The 21,746-nt window shown below is 42.1% G+C and overlaps 1 protein-coding gene across 1 annotated transcript in view; it reads right to left on the reverse strand.

Moving 5' to 3' along the window:
• mid2 (midline 2) overlaps positions 1 to 17,554 on the reverse strand; it is a 156,936-nt gene extending 139,382 nt beyond the window's left edge. The window contains exon 1 of the mRNA XM_080774732.1: positions 17,301 to 17,554. The gene's annotated coding sequence lies outside the window, so the exon portion shown is untranslated. The remainder of the gene's footprint in view (positions 1 to 17,300) is intronic.
• Between the last annotated feature and the right edge of the window lie 4,192 nt (positions 17,555 to 21,746).

Genomic DNA, 21,746 nt, shown 5'->3' on the forward strand with positions numbered 1-21,746 from the left:
CTCTATCCGTGAGGCAGCTACAGAGCTTACATCACCATATCTTAGTTCCCAGGTTTCTATGAGAGTTGCTGACAGGGCCATCCATCCCTCTTTGTACCGTAATCTTTGTATAGGCTGTGATCTGGCCGTTTATCTTATGAGAACTTGCAGAATGTTGCAGCCCTCAAGTGCTCATCAAACGGTGACGGTTAACTACATGCAGTACATAGTATTTGAGAGGCCTTCACTGATGTACTGTATGTTGGTACAAAGAGCCACAAGCTGAGTCAGTTTTGTTTTAGTCATAGTCTTTTGAATAACATGTTATGTAGTTTTAGTCTCATGTGCCTGACCACATGAGACTAGCAGGTTACTGAACTGCCCACAGCCCCCCTCTGTCACACAGAGTAGAGCAGGTTACTGAACTGCCCACAGCCCCCCTCTGTCACACAGAGTAGAGCAGGTTACTGAACTGCCCCCACAGCCCCCCTCTGACACACAGAGTAGAGCAGGTTACTGAACTGCCCCCACAGCCCCCCTCTGTCACACAGAGTAGAGCAGGTTACTGAACTGCCCACAGCCCCCCTCTGTCACACAGAGTAGAGCAGGTTACTGAACTGCCCCCACAGCCCCCCTCTGACACACAGAGTAGAGCAGGTTACTGAACTGCCCACAGCCCCCCTCTGACACACAGAGTAGAGCAGGTTACTGAACTGCCCACAGCCCCCCTCTGACACACAGAGTAGACAAAAATGGTACCATATGATCATGAGCATTACGTGAGTATTGAAAATGGGAGAAGTCGTCCTTTAAGAACAACATTAAAGAATCACCACCCATTTTAAACTTGAATCGTATGTTGCTCAGGGTGATAATGTTGCTCAAAAATATTTTATTATCCAATGTAAATCTCACACAATCCAAACATAAAACAATATTATATCATCATGGCACACTACAGGAAAGGAATATACAGCCTATATTTCTAGGATTACAATTATGCAAATATACGTATGTTTATGTTTTCATGAAACTGTAATCTTTCCTCCACAATTTAATGAAGCACACTGTAACTGGGGGATAAAATGTATTTTCACTGGAGAAAACGCATGAACTATAATGCAATCCCAGTGGGTGAAGAAGGCAGGTCAGAGAGGCTATAGATAGAGGCATTAATTTACTATGCTGCTACTTCACCATTTCCAGAGGCGTGTCTGCCTCTATAGCCATAGAGGTCTTTACTTGGCCTGCATGGTCTTCTCCCTGGCTTTCAATGTTTGACCTAATTAACCTGTGTACTATTTGTGTTGCTTTGATTTTGTTTTACTATGCTACTTGTGTTGATTGTATGTTTGCCTCATGAAATAAAGTTAGATTTGATTTGATTTGATAACATATACTGCAGATGACTTTGTACATCATCATCGTTTGAAACACCTATAGGTGCTAACTGTTATAGTTGTATGGACAATGGCAAAGGTGCCCCCTTTTCAGTCCTGATTCCTGTTGTTAACATCATTTCAGCTACTGTGTCATTCAGTAAAAGGCGGACATCATGCAAGCAGTGAAACATATTCCATGGGCCTTATGAAGTATGAAATTTCTATTAAGTTCCAGTTCAACTGTTCATCAGAGCTGTGCGTTTAACGATCTCGCCATGCGGACCCCTGTGAGATATTGAGGTGCACTGCACAGTGCTTAGTATGTCAGCGAGGCCTGGCAGATTGCATTGATTATTTCTGAGGAGAGGATTCTGTCAGCGCATGGGAGGGATAATCCCAAATTCAAAGCAGATTAAGTGCATCATGCAAAATGTACGTTTTGGCGACAGAGCCCTTAGCAGGGGAACAATCTTCTTAAAGGGATCAAGAGCACACATCCAAAAAAAAGCGTACCTGTGGCTGTATCAGTATCATGGGCGAGAACAGGCGTAAAGAAATGCACGTTATATTCAGAGATATCCATAGCCTTTGAAAAGCAGTGAGAAACTAATTTAAATGTAGTGACAGGATGGCTCAGAAGATAACATTGTAATAAACATGCAACCTTAAGAGTATTACAACAATGAGGACAGCATCAACCTGGAGGTTAGTCGAGGTAAACAAAACACAAACGAATAAGTAAGCGTGAAGGAGAGGGAAGAGAGCGTGACAGAGGAAGAGGGTGCTTTACATTTTAAAACGCTTGCGGATGGCTCTTCAAACGAAACGGGGCACTAGTGTTATATGCAATGTCTGTCAAAGCAAGTTCAAATATCCCACAAGAACACCATGTTTGACTGGTCGCTCGGGGGCCAGACCCACATTACCACAGACCTAATCGTTATGCCATTCGCTCAAATGACCACCAGTCTCACACACGCTATTTTTGATTAAATAAAATATATTATATTGTGACAATACAACATTATCATTGTAATCGTATCAAGGTATTTGGTTAAAAAAAAAAGATATTTTATTTTTCTCTCAGCCCTACTCCTTACCTAGTCGCAATTTACAACACTAGAACGGGATGAATCTAGAGTTGCAATACCCTCCAGTGACATCCCGCCCATTGATCCAACTTGAAGAGAGAGAGAGAGAGAGAGAGAGAGAGAGAGAGAGAGAGCTGTTACAGAGTTAAGGACAGGGAGATTATACATCGATAGTGCCATCTAGTGCCTTCACCACACACACACACACACACACACACACACACACACACACACACACACACACACACACACACACACACACACACACACATACACTCACACACACACTTTGGTGATTTTGAGCACAGGGTATTATAACTATAGTACATAATAAGTTATAACATTATGTGTAGAGGAATTAACAAAATATGGGTCTACCTGCCATACAAAGACATCTCCTCTCACACAGTCACAACAAACAATCCTCAGGCTCAGCACCAGCACAGGTGCTGATGTCATGACATTAGATAGTGATGTTTATATGAAACATCATTTGAGGTTGCCTTATTGCTGGTGTGCATATTGTATACATACATTGTGCAGTGAACTGGCGTTATGCTGAACACGATCGAAATGACCGACACAGCCTGTAATCAGACAAATGAGAAAATGAATCATTTCTGATGTCTCTCCATAAATCATGCAAGGAACTGCATCAATATGGCTGCAAATTAAGATTGGCTATATTTGCGTGTTGTTGATTACTTTAATATTACAGAATCATGAATCTGTAGGGGGTGGGCAATAAAGTACTGTAGCATTACAGTAGATGGTTGTGCTGTAGCAAGTAATTGTGACACAGCCGAAAGGTTCTTCTTCTTTTTGTCGTGTCCAAAAGACAGTCAGTTACAACACTTGGCTAGATGTGGCATTGCCAAGTCCGTTCCAGCAGGGGGCATGTGAGGAGGTCCCGCTATCCAAATATGGAGTGTGTTGCATCAGCAATCTCTCAGCTCCATATATGGGCACAAAAGGGGCCAGGTCCACATATACAGTAACAGCGGGACAGACACACAGACAGACAGACAGACAGACAGACAGACAGACAGACAGACAGACAGACAGACATGATCTGCAGGGTCTCAGCTGCGTTCGCTTCCTGCGTTTGCGCGTCTTACTGGTAAACCAACTCTAAAATTCTTTCCTGGTTGCTGACATTTTCAAGCACTCACATTATGCTATGTTGCTAAAACGTTTATTGTGATACTGATACATACTGTAACGATGTGGTCAATCTCAAAATTGAACTAATATCAATGTACAGTACCATCTTATACATTGAAGCACTTGTAAAACACAATGAGGCATATTATAAAATATACTGTACTAAGCCTGAGAAATACGAGACCATGCAATATTAATTTCCAATTACATCCGGACATGCTAAAGGAGGAAATTGTTAATGCTCAGGAAGCTAAAAATATTTCTTGATCAAGCACGTGACATGTGAGAAATGTTCACTTGTCCTACATTTGAGGGCCCAAAATAGAACATCTTTAATACTTTCATCTATGCACATCTGCAATCACTAAAGCGCACACATAGCCTACACTTTTCAGTTGATGGCAACATACTGCAGTTGTCAACAAATAGTAAAGCTCTACGTAAAAGTGACATCCAAAACACACATAAAAGACACCATCACTCAGGATGAGAGACCACCGTCCGCCCCATTCCACAGCAGCAGCTGCTATACTCTTTGATGTGGTTACTATTGCTTCTGAAATCCAACATATTCTGTGTGGCAGGCACAACTTGTTCTATGAAATTAAATATAAAGCCAGCATCAAGTTAGAAGTACAAAAGCAGTATTACACAGTGCACTCCCGAGTCCCCATGGCTGTTTGTTGTGGTGGTTCTTGAAGACTGGGTTCCCACTTCCCACCAGCTGTCCCTTAACCTGCTTTCTCTTTCCCGTCTCCTCTTGCCTGATTCTTCCACCAACCACCATTCCCTCCATCTGCTCTTGGTCTCTACTCTTACCTCCCTCCTCCTCCACCAGGCTGCATCGCCCCCTGGTGTGTGTCGGCCCCACTCTCCTTAATCAGCCCCTCCAGGAATTCTGTGGAGGACTCTGTGATGGGAAGAATCTCCAATTAACACTGAATCTTGACACTTCTAACACAGGTTTTATACAACGTTTTATAGAAAACCTGCGTAACTTAACCCATTAAGACCTGAGGCTGATTCTACAAAATTTCTTCTAAATCTAAAAAAATAACTCATGTGGCTATATCAGTGGTGCTCAAACATTATCATGCCAACGACCCCCAAAATTAATGTATTTGGACGCAGACTCACATCTCAAAATATTGTTGTTCCAGGGACTCCCAGAAGCAAAGATTTGAGTTAAAAATGTTTGCTTTAAAAATATATACATATTCAAAAATGCACACTAAATAAAATGGCAGGTAAGCTCGTAACATGGAACAAAGTGATGCACTATGAGCTTGTAGATCTGCTATTTTTGAATAGCCAACGTATAAAAGAATGGTTAAAGTTAAAATGACAATATAAATATGAAATGGCTTTCCTGGTTTTAATGTGTTTAATGGTCGATTATTCCAATAGAGCCCTGTTGTTCACTACATCCCAGTATTCTTTGGAATGCACAGATATGAGATACTGTACAGGAGGGGAGGTTGCATAGTGTGTGGTGTAGTGTGTAGTGCCAGGTGGTCACTCAGTTGGTGCCAGGCCCAACATCTCTTCAGTATACCATCTGCACATGCACACTGGAATTATGGGCTACTATGTGGCCAGTTCCGTGGTCGGGTATTGGGACAACTTCCACTAGATCCATGTGCAGCAATTATCCCTATCACCCCTATACTGTACTGTACGTATACACCAACTTTGTTTCATTCTTTTTTTTCCCCCTATTTTTACGACACCAAAAACAGCCACAAAGATCTTTTTGGAGAGGGATGAGTTTCTCATTTTCTTTCTCATTCCGTCCCCCATGACTAATTATTTTACGTTTATTTTATTATTTATTTACCACCTCACATGTCAGTACCATTGGAGAGACAACAGTACACCATGAGAGACCGCAGTGATTGGTAAAAGGGAAATGAAGCTCAATCATCACAGTCTCTAAAGTGATAAAACCGAGCACATTTTCAATGACAGCTACATTACGTTTTCATGCACCGCAGGAGGTAGAAAGTTGTTTGACGGGAATTGGAGATTTGGGAGATGAATCCATTTCGGCATAGTCAGGCTGATAATACATACTGTACATTGATGAGGAATAAAATAAGCTTTTGTTGTTGGCATGAAAGGAGTGACAGAACTCACATAATGATAATACCCAGTCTCAAACTATTGGCCACAGATGGGACCCGGGGGAGACAGAATGAACTGTGAGCATGGCAGATGTGCAACACTTGAATGCAGTGATACGCACTACGTCTATCCACAAAGAAGCGGCTTGGACTCCTCATGCATGAGGTCAGTCCGTTGCTCTCCCCAGGTTGGCAGATGGAGTGTAGAGCCCAGGATCACATTTAGGGTTGTCCCGATAAAAAACGTGATCGGGACATCCCTAGTATCATAATTATGTCCATATCATGATATCCATATCATGATGCACATTGCACACACACACACGTGTCGTGCACACACACGATCCGGGGGCATAAACTGGGTACACGTACTTGAGACGAGAAAGCCAAGTCATGTCTTTCTGTGGGAATGTAGCATCAGCGATCACCGGAAGGCCAGAGAGCTCATTCTGCCCCTGTTTACATGCACAGTGACTAGGATCTAATTACAAGGCAGCAGCTTGACTTGATTTGCCAAGCTCTATTTGGAGACTGAAAGAGGCGCAGAGCAGAAACCCCTTCCAAACTGCTCCTTGCTCTCACTTAAATGTTGTTATTCTTATTAATAGACCACCGTTATTGGAACATGTCACCAGCCAGTATCCCCTCCCCATTATTCACACTTCAAAGTAAAGTACAGTAGGTGGAATATCGATATGATAGGACATATCGATATGTCCAAATTATGGCTTTGTCGGATTAATCCCCAGCATTAGCCATAATATGAGAGTGGATGTGATAAATCAACAAAGTGATGTCACCTGGAGCCAGCAGAGGATAGAAATTCAAACATGACCAGAGCCTTTAAAAAAGGTCACTCCATTTCCTGCAGTACACAAGATAAATGAGAATATTATCGTGAAAGAAAGAAATGGCCTTTTACAGTTTCCCTTGGTTCCCTTGGTTTAGGGCCTAAACCTAAACACCAAAGTGCATGTGTAGTGGCCTGGGTGAGATTACATAGTTGCGCAGGCATGCAGCATGGAGATAATATCTTGACCACTTCATTATCTTCACCCACTGAAACATAAAAATTACTTTGATCATAGTTTTAAGATATCAACAGAAATATGAGGGACCCATTTATGTACATAGAACTGTGTGTGTGCGACATGCGTGCGTGCATGCATGCGTGTGCGACTGTGCGTGTGCGTGTGTGTGCGTGTGTGTCTGACTGCATTTTCCCAGGATGATTTGCTTTTGTTAGGGTTATCTGAGGTTAAAGATTTCCTCTCACATCTCTAAAGGAATTCATCCATGGGATATGGGAAAGCCATGGAATGACAATAAAGTTAAGTTATTTATAGCTCACGAGCTGTTCTCATATTATGTTTACAGAGGGGTTTTAACTTTTAAGACATTGAGAATGAAAGTTTCTCATTTATTTTGAATTAATGTCAAGCTCATAATCACATAAGAAGATACATAATATACTGTAAACAAATGTAGGCCCAAATTTTTTATCTAATGTGAAGATACACAATAGCGTATGTGACGTTTGATGATCCAAGAGATCAGCATTGACGGTAGACTAACAAGTCAGTGATCTACGATTGTCTGACAACGCAAGTGTACATTGACTCAGGACCTTCAGCTTAGACTGTAACAAGACACCCGCACGTCAGTACAGAGGGGAACCCTCCTAGATGCGATACCCTCCTGCCTTTTATGAGCACTTCTGTTTCGTCATCAAGTCTGGTGGTCTGGTGGATTATAGGTTAGCCCTAGAATAGAGCTGCAACTATCAATAATTGATTCTATCGATTACCTTTTCTGTGAATCAATTAATTGAGAAGCCTTTTTTATATAAAAAAAGAATCTGCGTGACAAAATTATTTTTACAATCGACTAAATTGATTACTCTGATTAACCTCATTAACCCTATTTTATATTTTGTACAAAACACATTTCAAAATTTGCAAAAAATAGCTGATCTTCAAGTTCACATAATGCCATTTCTCCATTATGCATACTGTATGCCTTTTACTTGCACTTGCAATGAATGTATTAATGCAAGTAGCCAACACTAGCTTAGCAGATTTGTCTTCCAGTTAATTTTGGAGTGAATTTGGGGTCTTCAAAATCAAACTTCCGGCTGCAAGGCCGCGGTAGGAAAGGGACTACAGACTGAAACAATTAGATGAGTTCATGTTGATTAATGTATAATGTTTAGCAGGATATCTTCAAAAGTTGAAGTTGCATAGCATCTCAAAAAGGTATAAGTTATTGCTTAAATGTCCTCTTTAAGTGATAGCTCTTGTAATACTGGCCTAAAGGGCCTCTCAAAATAAATACATTAGATTGATCCTTATAGACCAATAATTTGTTTACAAACATTGGGACTGGGCGCACGGGTGACTGTTTTATGTAATCAATTCCCAACAGATCTCCAAACCTGTTGTTTTGGCGAGCGCTGGTTTCAGTCCATTCAATCTCTCTTGTGTGTTGGCTAGTGAGATGGACCCTAGGAGACATTTATACTTCAAAGCACAACAGTATTGCGCACAGAGAACAGCTGATATAAAAGCTCACATCGCATCGCAGATGCGACTGTTGTGAGCGTAGAGGTCTGCGTGTGCGACACCATCGCGGGACGAAGCATAAATTATTCTTGATGGGTTGCAGGTGAGCGCACCTCCCGTTCTTATGACAGCGACAGCTGACATCTACAAGTTATATGTTCATGGCAACATTAGCCAGAAAAGCTGATTATCGTACTTAACGCCTGAAAGTTTTAATAATAAAATATAAATGAGCTAGAGCTAGAATATGCAAAAACATTGGAATATTTATTATTATAATTATGAATGTAAATATAGCAGAGTAGGGTTGGCACTATGTAATTATACGGCGTCCGCTGAGTTTGTCCCCGTTCCCATGCTCCACACTTCTTTGTGAAGCCAAAGAGGGCATCACTCATTAATGAGGTTTTCGAAGACATGATGATTATAAACGGCTACCATGACGATACAGTGCTTGGTAGTTGGTAGGCCCCCTGTTCTGCTCAACATAGCATTTGGATTGGCTGGCTATGAGCATAAGCAATTAGCGCAGTTAGTTTCATCAGTGAGTGGTCACCAAACTGTGTGGGTGTCATGACCTTCTGATTTAGTGCTTTATGCTTAGTTGTGACATACTGTTTTGCCTCCCTGCAAGCCTCATAATTAACATTCCTATCAGCAGAACACGTGACAGTTAATCTGACTGTTAACTGGCAGCATGCTACACTGTGTAGAGACACACAATGGATCATCTAGAATACTGTAGATGCATGTGCTTCTTGTGTGCACGGACATGTATCACAGAGAGAGGATGAGGGAGAAAGAGAGAGGAGGAAGACGTGTACAGTGTGACAGAAGGATGAGAATGTTCAAGCACGCATGAACGTACATACGATGAGAAAGTCGCAGTTTGGTGGCAGAGGTCATTGCGACAGCGAAGGGTTAGAAGTCATTTATCACAGTGAAGTAAGTAAAGATGGCACTGCTGTGATCTTAAGTAGGAGTGTGGTGACAGAGGACAACCGGAGGTCACTGCCATCCTCAATTTCACTCCCTCTGAGAACTACGGCGGGCTTTTACAACCTCCACTGACGGCTGCTGATAATTCATCAGTAGTTATTAATGTACATTCTGCTGTGGAGGAGTGGTGCAAGGGGGTATTACGATAAAACACAACTCTATTCTATTCTACAAACAATAGGACCATGTGTGTGTCAATTGTTTGCTGTACCTGTCCCTCTAAGGGTAAGAGTGCGTGCATGTGTGCGTGCGTGCGTGCGTGCTTGTGTGCGTGCGTGCATGCTTGTGTGCATGCATGCTTGCGTGAAGGGCAGTGTAAGGACGCTAGCTAGCCTCCCTCAGGAGGAACTTATTTGCAGAAGGCTTCCCGCCTTCCCGTGACCTGGAATTATGTTGTCCCGCTCATCCTCAGTGAGGTCTGCGTGTATCAGTTCATGTGTGTGAGGTTGTGCCAGTTTGTGTGCGTATGTGTGGATTTGTGGATATCTCGAGCGGCTGCCTGTCCCCCTTGGGGACAGAACTGCACACCCACCAGTCCAGCACCTCATAGTCTTTAATCTGACTGACAGCTTAGCCCTGCTCAGAAAGAGCCCAGAGGCTGGCTGCTGGCCCCAAATAACTGACCGTGGGTGAATCTTATCTGCCGTGGGATGATACCAGCATACTTTTGCAGTGACTCTCCTCCCACTGTGCTTATGCAAATGTCAAATTACACCTCCTTGCTCTCAATTCCAATTTCCTACAGCCTCTTTGAGTCAACTGTCACAGTTTGAATGTGACACAGTCATTGCAACAAAGTAAGAGTCTGAGGGAACACACTGTCAACTAGAAACATGTGCTCAGTAGTGCACAAACTCTGCCAGGAAGGCATGCCCTAAGAATAACAGTGATGTATGCATTGACTGACATTACGCTAGCATAGGGCTCTATGGTAGCAGTAGTGTGGGTATGATTAGATTATTGCGCCCAAGTTATTAATAGAAATCAGAAGATTTTTATTTTATTTTAATAATGACAATTATTATTATTGTATTCAAATCACTATTCATCAGCGGTACGGTCATGCTACACTGATTGCGATATGGTTTTTACAGCATCATGTACTTCTCCTATAGACAAATCCATGGGAGCAGCCATAGCTGAGGTGTACCATTAAGAGCAGCTTTACACCGCAGTACTGATTAGCTACACCTGGCCTACAGGGCACTGCCCCATGAATTCATACAATTCCATGTGTACGGTAAAGTTTTTGAAAACGACTCTGACATTTTTTTTAATTCCGTCTTAGTAGTGCGCTGGACCTGGTTTCTGGGCGATACACGCTCAGATACAGAAGACCATGTCAGAGTTTATTGAATTCACGTCACGTGTGTCGTCAAATAAAGCACAGAGAGCAAATTGCACCTGCTTTATCCATTTTGTGTTGAGCCGAACCCACAGCAGCCACGTTGCTACAATGACATTGCACTGCCTGAGATGGATAACAGAGGACAATATGAAACATCACATTTTATGTCCTATTGTATACAGTTATTTCAGAAGCATAATTTGAATCCATTAAAGAAAAGTGATTTGGCTTCATCTGAATGAAAAGGAAAAAAGTCTAGTTTTAACTAGGGATGTCCTGATACACTTATTTCTTTTCCGATCCCGATACTACAATTTTTGTGTTAGCCGATACCAGAGAATAACATTTATAATAATACAAAAAGGAGAAAGATCTTATTTTGAAGTCCACCGACCGGGAATTGTGTTTATAGCTATCTAGCTATATATCTTGTGTTGTGTTTATAGCAGACTCCTCACTCAAATGTGCACTTGCAGTTTGGGCAACTCGAAAGCAAACATTTTATTTACCTGCCATAGTGTCAACCGCTTACCCCTGTGTCGGATCGGTGGTTAGACTGGCTGTCACGTCACACTTTGTAGGGCCTTCTAAAATGTACTCTTTTGCACCTCCTAGAGGCGGTTGCTGTAACAGAGCCAGTAATTAGTGTTTAGTAATTTCAGATGTGTTAGCTCAGCTCAATTGTTTCCAGCACACCTGAAACCCTAGTTTGTTTGTAGGCTCATGCCGTAATTTGTTCATGTGAGACACAGAGGCAGAGCTCCTCTCCCCCTTTTCTTCTGTTGTGCCTTGGAAAGCCTTTGCTTGTGAGTTTTCAGTGTTTAATTGTACAATTGCATTTCTGGCATATTCACCGATACCGATATGACCAAATAAGGGCCGATCCGATAGAGTATCGGGACATACACTCTAGTTTTAACAACATCGCCCACTGATGACGACACAGCAAGTAAGTAAGCTGCATCTACGTTACACGGTAACTGCCTTGCTTTTTTGCTACAACTTCAGTGGCCAGTGCCACAGTGTGTGCATAATTACATAGCTCATCAATCACTAGGTTTCACACATCCAATCTAACGCAGCTTGAGTCCAAATGAGCCTTGGTAATTGAATATTAAAACCCTGATGAGTGGTAACACAACTATGACACGCCGTCTGGAGGTCGTAATGTGATGTTGCTAATGAGCTTTCAGAGCTATACTGTATGTGTGCTGGGTGCTCACTGTAGTATACTGTAAGACAGGTGCAACCTGCTTAAGTTTGATTTATACTGTTGTTTATACTGTTGTTGTCCTGCCCCGAAAATAGCTGATGTACAAGCTGCGATGCAACACGTTGGGAACTTGTAGATCAACTATTCTCGTCGTGGTTTGCCTTCGTACAACTAGTATAGGCTAAATCAGGCTTTACCCTGAGGCTGTGCTGTCAGTCTGTCATCATTTCAATCTTAGGATAGGAAAAGTAACACTTTATATATGCGCACACACACACACACACACACACACACACACACACACACACACACACACACACACACACACACACACACACACACACACACACACACACACACAATCACACCCAGCAGTTTGAATGAACTGCACTTGGCACACGCAGAAACACAGACAATTGCCTTGAGATGACAGCAGCACAAATTTAGAAAATGCCTCTTTTTCTGTTGACATAATGCTTTGGGTTTTTTGTTATTCCTATTTGACGTGGGAGTTTAGCAAATCTAAGATGTATTTTACTGTAAACAGCTCTGATATACAAAGAAGGCTAATCTTTTTTGCTCTCGACAAAGGTTTCCAAACAGAAATAAGATATTCCATTTAGCCAGTTTCAATACAATTCAAGGATATGTGAAGTGATTTCAAAATAATATTATCATGATAAGAGCTATGGAATAATCAACATGAAGACTGGAGGCTTGCGCTACTTACTCACATGTTTTTGTTTGGTGCCTATTGCATGCCTTTTGTTTCCCATGGCCCCTCATGTCACAATATTTCAAAAGAAACATTTCCTTATAGTTTGACAGCATTGATTCTATCAATGGTTTACATGTGCACATCTAGTCTAGTTTGCAATTAATCACAAATGTAAGCTGCAATGCTGATTCCCAATGAAAACAGAATGCATGCATTCAGAGCTGTAACACCATGGCAACAGCATGACCTGCCGTGATGTTGATCTATCTAGCTATTTATTTTTGTTTAAAACGCTATAGCTTCGCCTGCATGCACTGCTGGCCTATCGGTCCGTGCACCATGTAGCCTGACAGCTCGTTGCGGGTTTGAGACCTGATCACGCCAGTCTTTGCTCACGCTGCATCTCTCCCTGCCTGTCTACAGTACCTACCGGTGAGAGAGACGCACCATAAATTAAAGAGAAAGTTAAAACTATATTCTGACACTAATTATTGCTAGGATAGAATGTAGATACATTTTCAGGTGGGTTGCAAATTTCAGCCAATCAGGAAGAGAGTATCCATTTAATTTAAATGTAATAGTGTTCCAGTTCCAATTGTGTCTGCTCATTTCTTTGTGTTTGATTGATTGATTGAAATATGTATTAACAGTTTGCAGAATTACAGTACATTTCAAGCACAAACTCAATACAAAGACTGTTAACTGTGAGTGGACGACCCAATTAAGCATTACACTTGTTTACAATAGTGTCCACCATGTTCAATTCATCAAAACATTTAGAGTCGTGTCACCATTTCCATTTCTACTTGCTTATCCTGTACAAGTTCTCTCTCCTGATTGGACATAATTGGTATCCTGACCTGAAAATGTGTGGGGATCAATCAAAGAAAACAAACAAATTATCTACATATTGTTGTGTTTGCCAAGTAAGGTTGTCCATTGAGTTCTCTGCTCATGTGCTCACAGTTCCGAGTTGAACTGCAGAGGAAACGCATCATGATGTTTTATTTTGTTTTTAGTCTGTCAACAGCCGGTGCCACCTCAAGTTTGAACTTGTGCTGTTTATCCAGGAGTAAACCCTCTTTGGCTGCACTTAACCAGGGAGGTTATTTTAACAGCAGTTGGTCTGGCATGTTTTTTGTTTTATTGTTTTTTTGCGTGAGTTAAATGGGGAATAGAACTCCAACTTCCTGTTTAGAATTTTCTAAGTCAGGGCTGGCTACCGGTGAGACGCACCAGGAAGCATTCAGGAGCTGTGTTATAGGTCATGCTATTACCACACTGTCGTAACAGCATTACTTATCATAACACAGCATAACCTGTTGTTCATAACCTGTTGTAACAACAGGTTATGCTGTGTTATGGCAGGCCATGCTGCTACGGCAGGTAGTTACGGTAGATTATGGTGTGTTACAGTATGGTATAGGTCATTCTATTCCATCAGGTTATGCTGATGGTAGGTCATGTTATGTTATGTTATGTAGGTCGTGTTGACTGTCGACTGTCATATTTATATTGGTGATTTAGTATTCACCAGATTAGGGCAGCCCCCAGTGCTCAAGAAAGAAAAACAAAGAAAGAGAGAAAGAAAGAAATATAGAGATAGAAGCAGAGACAGGGATGGAAGGTGAGTGCTGGCACCCTGTGTAGATGTATGATGAATGAGGGTGTCAGCTTTATTCACTCAGCCAGCGGTACTGTCACTATGGGTCTGGCCCATGTGCTGAGACCTGTCTCATTAACCACAGAGGTTTGAGGTCAGATGGATAGTTGCTGGCTGGCTACATATACTGTATGCAGATCAATGTGATATGATCCAGTCTTCTCCATGTATGGTTATCCAGGGTTAGATGAGGTCAGTGTCGTGATCTTCATATATGGAGATGTAGTGGCGGATATGGTGGCGTGACGTGTCACGAGGCGTGACCATATATGGAAGCATGATGTCACAAGGCCTGACCATATATGGAGGCATGATGTCACGAGGCGTGACCATATATGGAGGCATGATGTCATGACTCATGAGGCGTGATGTCACAAGGCGTGGCCAAATTTGGAGGTGTGATGTCACGAGGAGTGACCATATGGACCCTTAGATAGTAAAAGCGACCTACGGTCACAACAATGGTTGAAGCAATATACTGCAAAGTCCATAGAAAAAAAGTGTCACTATAACCAAACCGCCCTATATACTGTCGTACTAAGAATAGCGGAAATAGCCACTCTACCTTATCTCAAATGTTCACTCAAAATAGGGATGCCAGGCTTAAAGTGAATGCTGAGCATGTAACATTCTACGTGATTGTCATTTTTGAGGGCCGCTAGCTCCTCCTATACCGGTATACAGGTTTAATGTTTGTCTTTAGTTCATAGGATTGTCAAGATCATGACATTTTACTTACAAAATTAATGAATATGTAAAGAGAGAGAGAGAGAGAGAGAGAGAAAAAAGGTATAACTGGGCAAACTGGGCAAAACTTAAATATACAAATAACTGACAATGTCCGGAATCAATAATCAAAATAAATAATGTACTCTGGCCAAAATAGGCCATATTTAATAATTGTACACTTAAAAGAAAGAAAGTAGAAACCTCCCTCGTTCAAAGAGTGGGTCAAAGAGGTTCTCTCCATGATTCCCCTAGAGAAACTAAGGTACAACCGTAGTGGTTCTAAAGATAGATACATTATGACTTGGACCCCTTTCATAGAGTTTGTAGAAAGTATACCTTTCACTTAAACCCATATTCCCCTGTACAATCTGATACCTCACACCAAACCTGACATTTTTTCTTCTTACTATGTTCATTAGTACTTTCAAAACTAGTTTACTAATTACTTGTACTGTCTTGTACTGTCTGTCTTTGTTTTATTTGTCTTGTTCTGACCTTGATTGGGGGGAGGGGGGGGGGGGGGGGGGGTATTTACATGTCGGATACAACAAAATGTACACATATGTTTTTTCATTTATTTACCAATAAAAATCAAAATAAAGTGTTAAAAAAAAGAAAGAAAGAAAGAAAGTAGAAAAAATGATTCGCTGAAATAGCGACCTACAAGCTCGCAATGCATTGCAACATGTTGTAAGCTTGTAGATCTGCTAGGAAAATGTATTCAACATTTTCAACAATTCTGACGATTATCTAAAATAATTGTGATTATCTCATAATGGCGATCGGGCGATTATGTGATAATTGTGCTAACTGTGCACTGGACCCAGTGTTCCTGCTTCTGCATTGTTTTGGGCTCGTGCATTATTGATGCGGTTTGTGACACTTTATACTAGGCTTTTCTGGAGTGCAGGCCTGCAGTAGCTCTAATGACACCACTAGTGCATTGTCTCGCCAAACACACGCCTTCAGGGCCTACAGTCCACAGCAAGAGAGTGTCCTTTTAACTCAATGGACTAAACTCACTAAAAGGGATTCAAATAAAACGTTTTCTGTTAAAAAGTTAAAGCTCTATATTCTGATAGTATTCATTGCTATAGAGTGTTTGCTCCGTAATGGGGGTCTCGCCATCTGTCCAGCTCTAATAGGAGACAGAATTTAGAAGAGACATTTTCAGGTTGCCAATTTCATACAGTCAGGAGAGACAACCTATATTTATTAGATTATATTGTTCCAGCTCCAATTTTGACTGTTCTTTTTTGTTTTGTTTTTTTGTTTCATCATTCCCCATTTTATACTTCACTTTCCTGCATCATACATGAGTTATCTCTCTCCTGATTGGTTGAAATTGTTATCCAGACCTGAAAATGTATTTTCTGTTTCTACAGAGCTGAAGAGATGGGGAGACTGTTACTGCAGAAACACTCTAGCAATGATTAATATTGATTGATTGATTGATTGATTGATTGATTGATTGATTGATTGATTGATTGTATTAATCAATAATTTATGGTACAGTTTGCAAACATTACAGAGAGTACAATAATGCTACAAGGATAACACAAAAAAGCCTTGATGGCCATGTTTCCATTATGGTCCTATGTATTCAATTCATAATCAGACTATAGCTTATAATACAATGCAAATCAGCACAAACGAATATCACTTACAGCTCCTTTAAATGAACACAACAATGTAATGTGTATTATTGGCCTATGGGTTATTGGGTATTGATGCTGTCTGTCAGGGCTTTCCTATAGTCTTGAGTTCGGGTGACTTTTGTTTCCATATAGAATGGGACAACATGAAGGAATCATAAAGCACAGGAAAGGTTAAGTTACTTCTAATTAAATTACCAATACCGTTGACCTTTGAAATGCCATAGAAAATAATCCTGCAGGGAATAGGTGAGCGGTATTACCCTTAGGGTAGCCTACTGTTGTCATCTATACTGTAGCTAGGCATGACAGACAAGTCAGAACTCACTGAAAACACCCACTAACGTTCAAGTTCAAATGGTTTTGCAACCAAAACAAAGCATAAATATAAAGTCAAGTAGTCAACAATGCTGAAGCTGACGCAGACGCACCATATAAACTATAGGTTTGAGAGAACGCCTTTCTCTCATTTCATCGGGCGTGCATGATTCTGAACACATTGGTAAACCCGCCTGGAACGCATCAATCATCCAACAGCGCATGCATACGTATTTGCCTCGTCTATTCTACTGTTACAGTTCGATTATTGTGTAATTCCCCTTACATTACAGCGTGCGCATTTTCAAACATTCGAATGAATATGCCCACTCTCACATATAAAGAAGTGCAGCCTACCTCGGTTATGTTGACTTTAAATAGTGGCTGGCAACCGCGCCACACGCCGAAATGATTCAGATGATGGACACAGTGACAGGCGTTGCCGTTCCGCTATGAACATGAAGTTTTGCCGAGCAGTTGATCTCACCCTGTCTGTGTATCTGCCAAACCGCTGTTAACTAACAACATCGATCTGCTTCAACTAACTACCGCCGGGGTTATTTTCAAAGATGCTCTTAATTCAGAATAAGAACAGATAGTGCGTAACGGTGCGCGCTCGCTCGCTCGCTCGCTCGCTCGCTCTCCCCTCGACCGGTCCCCAAACTAAACACTCCCCGAGGACAGGCACGTGACTAACCCACAGGGACTGGAATAGCATTCATCCCCCCTCACAACAGCAGCTGGGAGCCGTTACATTGCTGCCCCTGCGCTGGTAATGGTATAGAACATCTCTGACTCTGACCATGACTACAATCTCGTTGGTGCGTAAAAAATTGAAGCTGCCCAAATGGAAACAAAATTGTGCTTTGGGAACAATCAGTTTGCTATGCACATCATCAGGCAAGATTGTCCGAAATGTTATATTATTAGAGCCACAGTTTTGCAAACACAAAACACGTACACGTTAGTCAGAGAATATTGTCATAATAATGTAAAATCTGGGAATACAGAAAAATTTCTTCACCAATGTTCTATTCAGCCACCCTATGGTAATTTTTGACAGCTGCTGAAAGTTGGGGTACCATTAACAGGCAAAATGTTCTAAATTTCATTATACTTTAAGTAGCATGTGACGTGCCAAACTATAGGGTTTTCATGATTCTGAACCCATTCCATATGAACGAAAAACACTCCTTGGGCTAAATTCAGCCATACCCCCCCCCCCCCCCTCAAATGTGCTGACCTCATCGCATTTGTGACGATGGCCGTGATGTATATAATATACCATACAGAGGAGAAATGTGCACGCAGCAGACGAAGAGAAGTTCCAAGGTGTTTATTCAAACGGAGTACACAGCATACACAGCAACAGCAATCTCTCACGCCAGCCATGCAGCAGAGTGCATGGCTCACGTCTCAACAGGCTCGCGCCCCCGACTGACTGACTTGATAGCCTTGTAGGCCACCTTTTAAACCTTCCACATTTGGTCAAAGGGATCGACATGGTGCATATCTATTATAGTAGCAAAGTCCTTTGATTCAATCACTCTGTCCCTTTACGTCAACAGACCCCTAATTTACATAGACCGGAATTAGGCTCCTAGCTTCTCCTGAGAGGCCGACACCCCTAGGCAGCTGTCCACCACAAGGTCTACTGTATGTAAATTTACACAATTGACACGAAGGCATTGCAACACAGTATAATTATGAGATCCTAAATATTCTTCATATTCCCCCCTTGATCATCAAAAGATGATCATCTAAAAATATGGAACCATAATTATCTTACACCCCCCTTGACCCTTAGCTTAAACAATACATTCAAGAAACCAAAAAATAACAGCATTACAGTAAAGAACTTCCCAAAAATGGTTTTCAAACAGACATCCATACATATGAATAATGGAAAAATGATTAGTACAGTTAACTGACATTAAACAATACATATGCCGCTTTCAACTCCATTTTACAAGAGCCCTTTTTTGATACGCAATAACCTACGTGGTTTATGACTAAACTCTGCTGTCCAATGTTAAATACACAATGTCAGCTAAACCACTCTCGGATTTACGTCTGACCAACATCACACACTGGTGATCCAAGTAGATACACATTCCACGCCAGAGTCTAACAATAATATCACACATCTCTTCATATCCATAGGAAAATTCCTCATTGATTCATAATTAGGCTAAATGACTCAACTTATCTAATTATACGACAAACACATACCAACATGAGGCCTATTATAATTCATGCTGAAAACAAACTTGACGCACAATTTGTTAAACAGAGAGAAGGAATGTCCATCTTTTCTCTGTACGAACAAAGGAAACTTCTTCTCTGTATGCTGCTCATTCTAGTTTACCTCGAACTGTTCGCTTAGCTGCACGGACCAAAGTTCAAGAGTCTGTTCACTGCTGTTGTCCCGCTGTCCTCGTCATCATCATCCCTCTCCCCCCTCCCAACTCTGTTCTCACAACAGAGATGGGACGAAAAGAAAAGCCTGAAGGCCCTCAGCTTAGGTCAGCCGGCCACTGCTGCTCCGCGCTGCGTCTCACCGATCCCCGCCCGCAATCGCCGTCCCCGCGCCGACGTGATGAATGACCAAGGCCTCCGTGTGGCTGTCGCCGCTCCATCGACCTCTCCGCAGCCCACCCGTCCGGCGGCTCGTCATCGGTCCCCGTCGCACAACACTCCTCGCGGCGGTCGTCGTCATCATCCCCGCTGCGAAATGGACAAGAGATCACGTTCGGGTCGGGTCCGCTGGAGCTTCTTCCGTCGCCGCTCACAAAAAACTCCCCTCCACCGAATTAGACGAAAAAAAAAGCCGCTGGTACTGTTTCATCTGACGTGATAAACACACCAACACGACCGGTTTCTGGCACCATCTGATGTATATAATATACCATACAGAGGAGAAATGTGCACGCAGCAGACGAAGAGAAGTTCCAAGGTGTTTATTCAAACGGAGTACACAGCATACACAGCAACAGCAATCTCTCACGCCAGCCATGCAGCAGAGTGCATGGCTCACGTCTCAACAGGCTCGCGCCCCCGACTGACTGACTTGATAGCCTTGTAGGCCACCTTTTAAACCTTCCACATTTGGTCAAAGGGATCGACATGGTGCATATCTATTATAGTAGCAAAGTCCTTTGATTCAATCACTCTGTCCCTTTACGTCAACAGACCCCTAATTTACATAGACCGGAATTAGGCTCCTAGCTTCTCCTGAGAGGCCGACACCCCTAGGCAGCTGTCCACCACAAGGTCTACTGTATGTAAATTTACACAATTGACACGAAGGCATTGCAACACAGTATAATTATGAGATCCTAAATATTCTTCAGCCGTTTATTGCGAACTCAGTGAGCACTTACTATGAGACCTAGCAGATCATGTCTGTCCGTGTGTCCGTCCGTCCGTGTGTCTGTCCCGCTATCCAAATATGGAGTGTTGCATCGCTTACTGTATATGTGGACCTTGCCCCTTTTGTGCCCATATATGGAGCTGAGTGATTTGTTTGTTGTGGACCTGGCCCTTTTGTGCCCATATATGGAGCTGAATGATTTGTTTGTTGTGGACCTGGCCCCTTTTGTGCCCATATATGGAGCTATTTACGATCTGCGTTCGCTTCCCGCGTTCGCGCGTCTTACTCGTTAATATCCCCTGACTATGTGTGCTTCTGAATTGCACATGCCATTGCCAACGTGTGAAGTCAAATGAAATCTATGGAATGCTTTGATTATTCCGTTTTGAGTGCCTAATAAATATATTTCTAGTAACAAAAATCATCATTTTTGAGGGGCCGCTATATTCAGCTATAGTGTAGATTTTCGTCTTACACAAACATTAAATTCCCATTGACAATGAATGGAGAATTTACGTCATATACTAGAGTGGTGCCCGTGGGGCCTCTACAGTGGCGTTGGGCACTGGTCTACTTGGAACGATGCAAGTTGGAAATGCATGCCCCACACTGTAAATTTGTTTTGTGCTGGACAACCGTGGGTCCAACCGACTCGACATTTGAAGTCGGTGTTGTGAACGGTTCTCGAGTTACGTGGATTACACACAGACAGACGTACTGTACAGACAGAGACTTGGTGCATTTTTGTAGACGATCAAATCGGTCTCCTGACCAATAAATCGAATAATTGAGAACTAGCCTATTGGCTGGGAAAATCGCTTTGTTTGTGACAGCTTACAGGGAAGTGCTCAGAGGCAAGGGAATTGGCTTCCAGTTGAGGATGAGATGTAAGTTCTCTCTTGTACTGTAGGTCCATAGGTGGGCTAATGTGGGTGTGCTACTGAGAAGCACGAATTTGGCAGCAGGAGTATTATGCTAATAGAAGACATATGCACAAAGCTGTACAGACAGACAAGGTATAGGCTACTAACTTAATTAGTTCTGCAGTGGCAAGATTTTCATTCAGCAGACATTGAGTCTGTCTGTCTGTCTGTCTGTCTGTCTCTCCCTCTCTCCCCCTCCCCCCCCCCTCTCCCCCTGTCTCTCTCTCTCTCTCTCTCTCTCTCTCTCTCATTTAGCCATGATCGACTGCTGATGATGATTAACTGATTAGAATTCATAACAGCGAGTGTGAGTGTGTCATGTTATAATGGCATATCGCTGTCACCCAACATGGACCCATTAAAAAGTATCCATATATCGTGTTAAAGGATAGTTCACCCCTCAAAAAAACGACGTATTTTCTATCAATTACACTTATACACCCCCATGAATAATTGCGAACGCAATGAGCACTTACTATGAGACCTAGCAGATCATGTCTGTCTGTG

This window comes from Protomyctophum bolini, assembly GCF_963924005.1.
Source record: "Protomyctophum bolini genome assembly, chromosome: 10".
NCBI lineage: Eukaryota > Metazoa > Chordata > Actinopteri > Myctophiformes > Myctophidae > Protomyctophum > Protomyctophum bolini.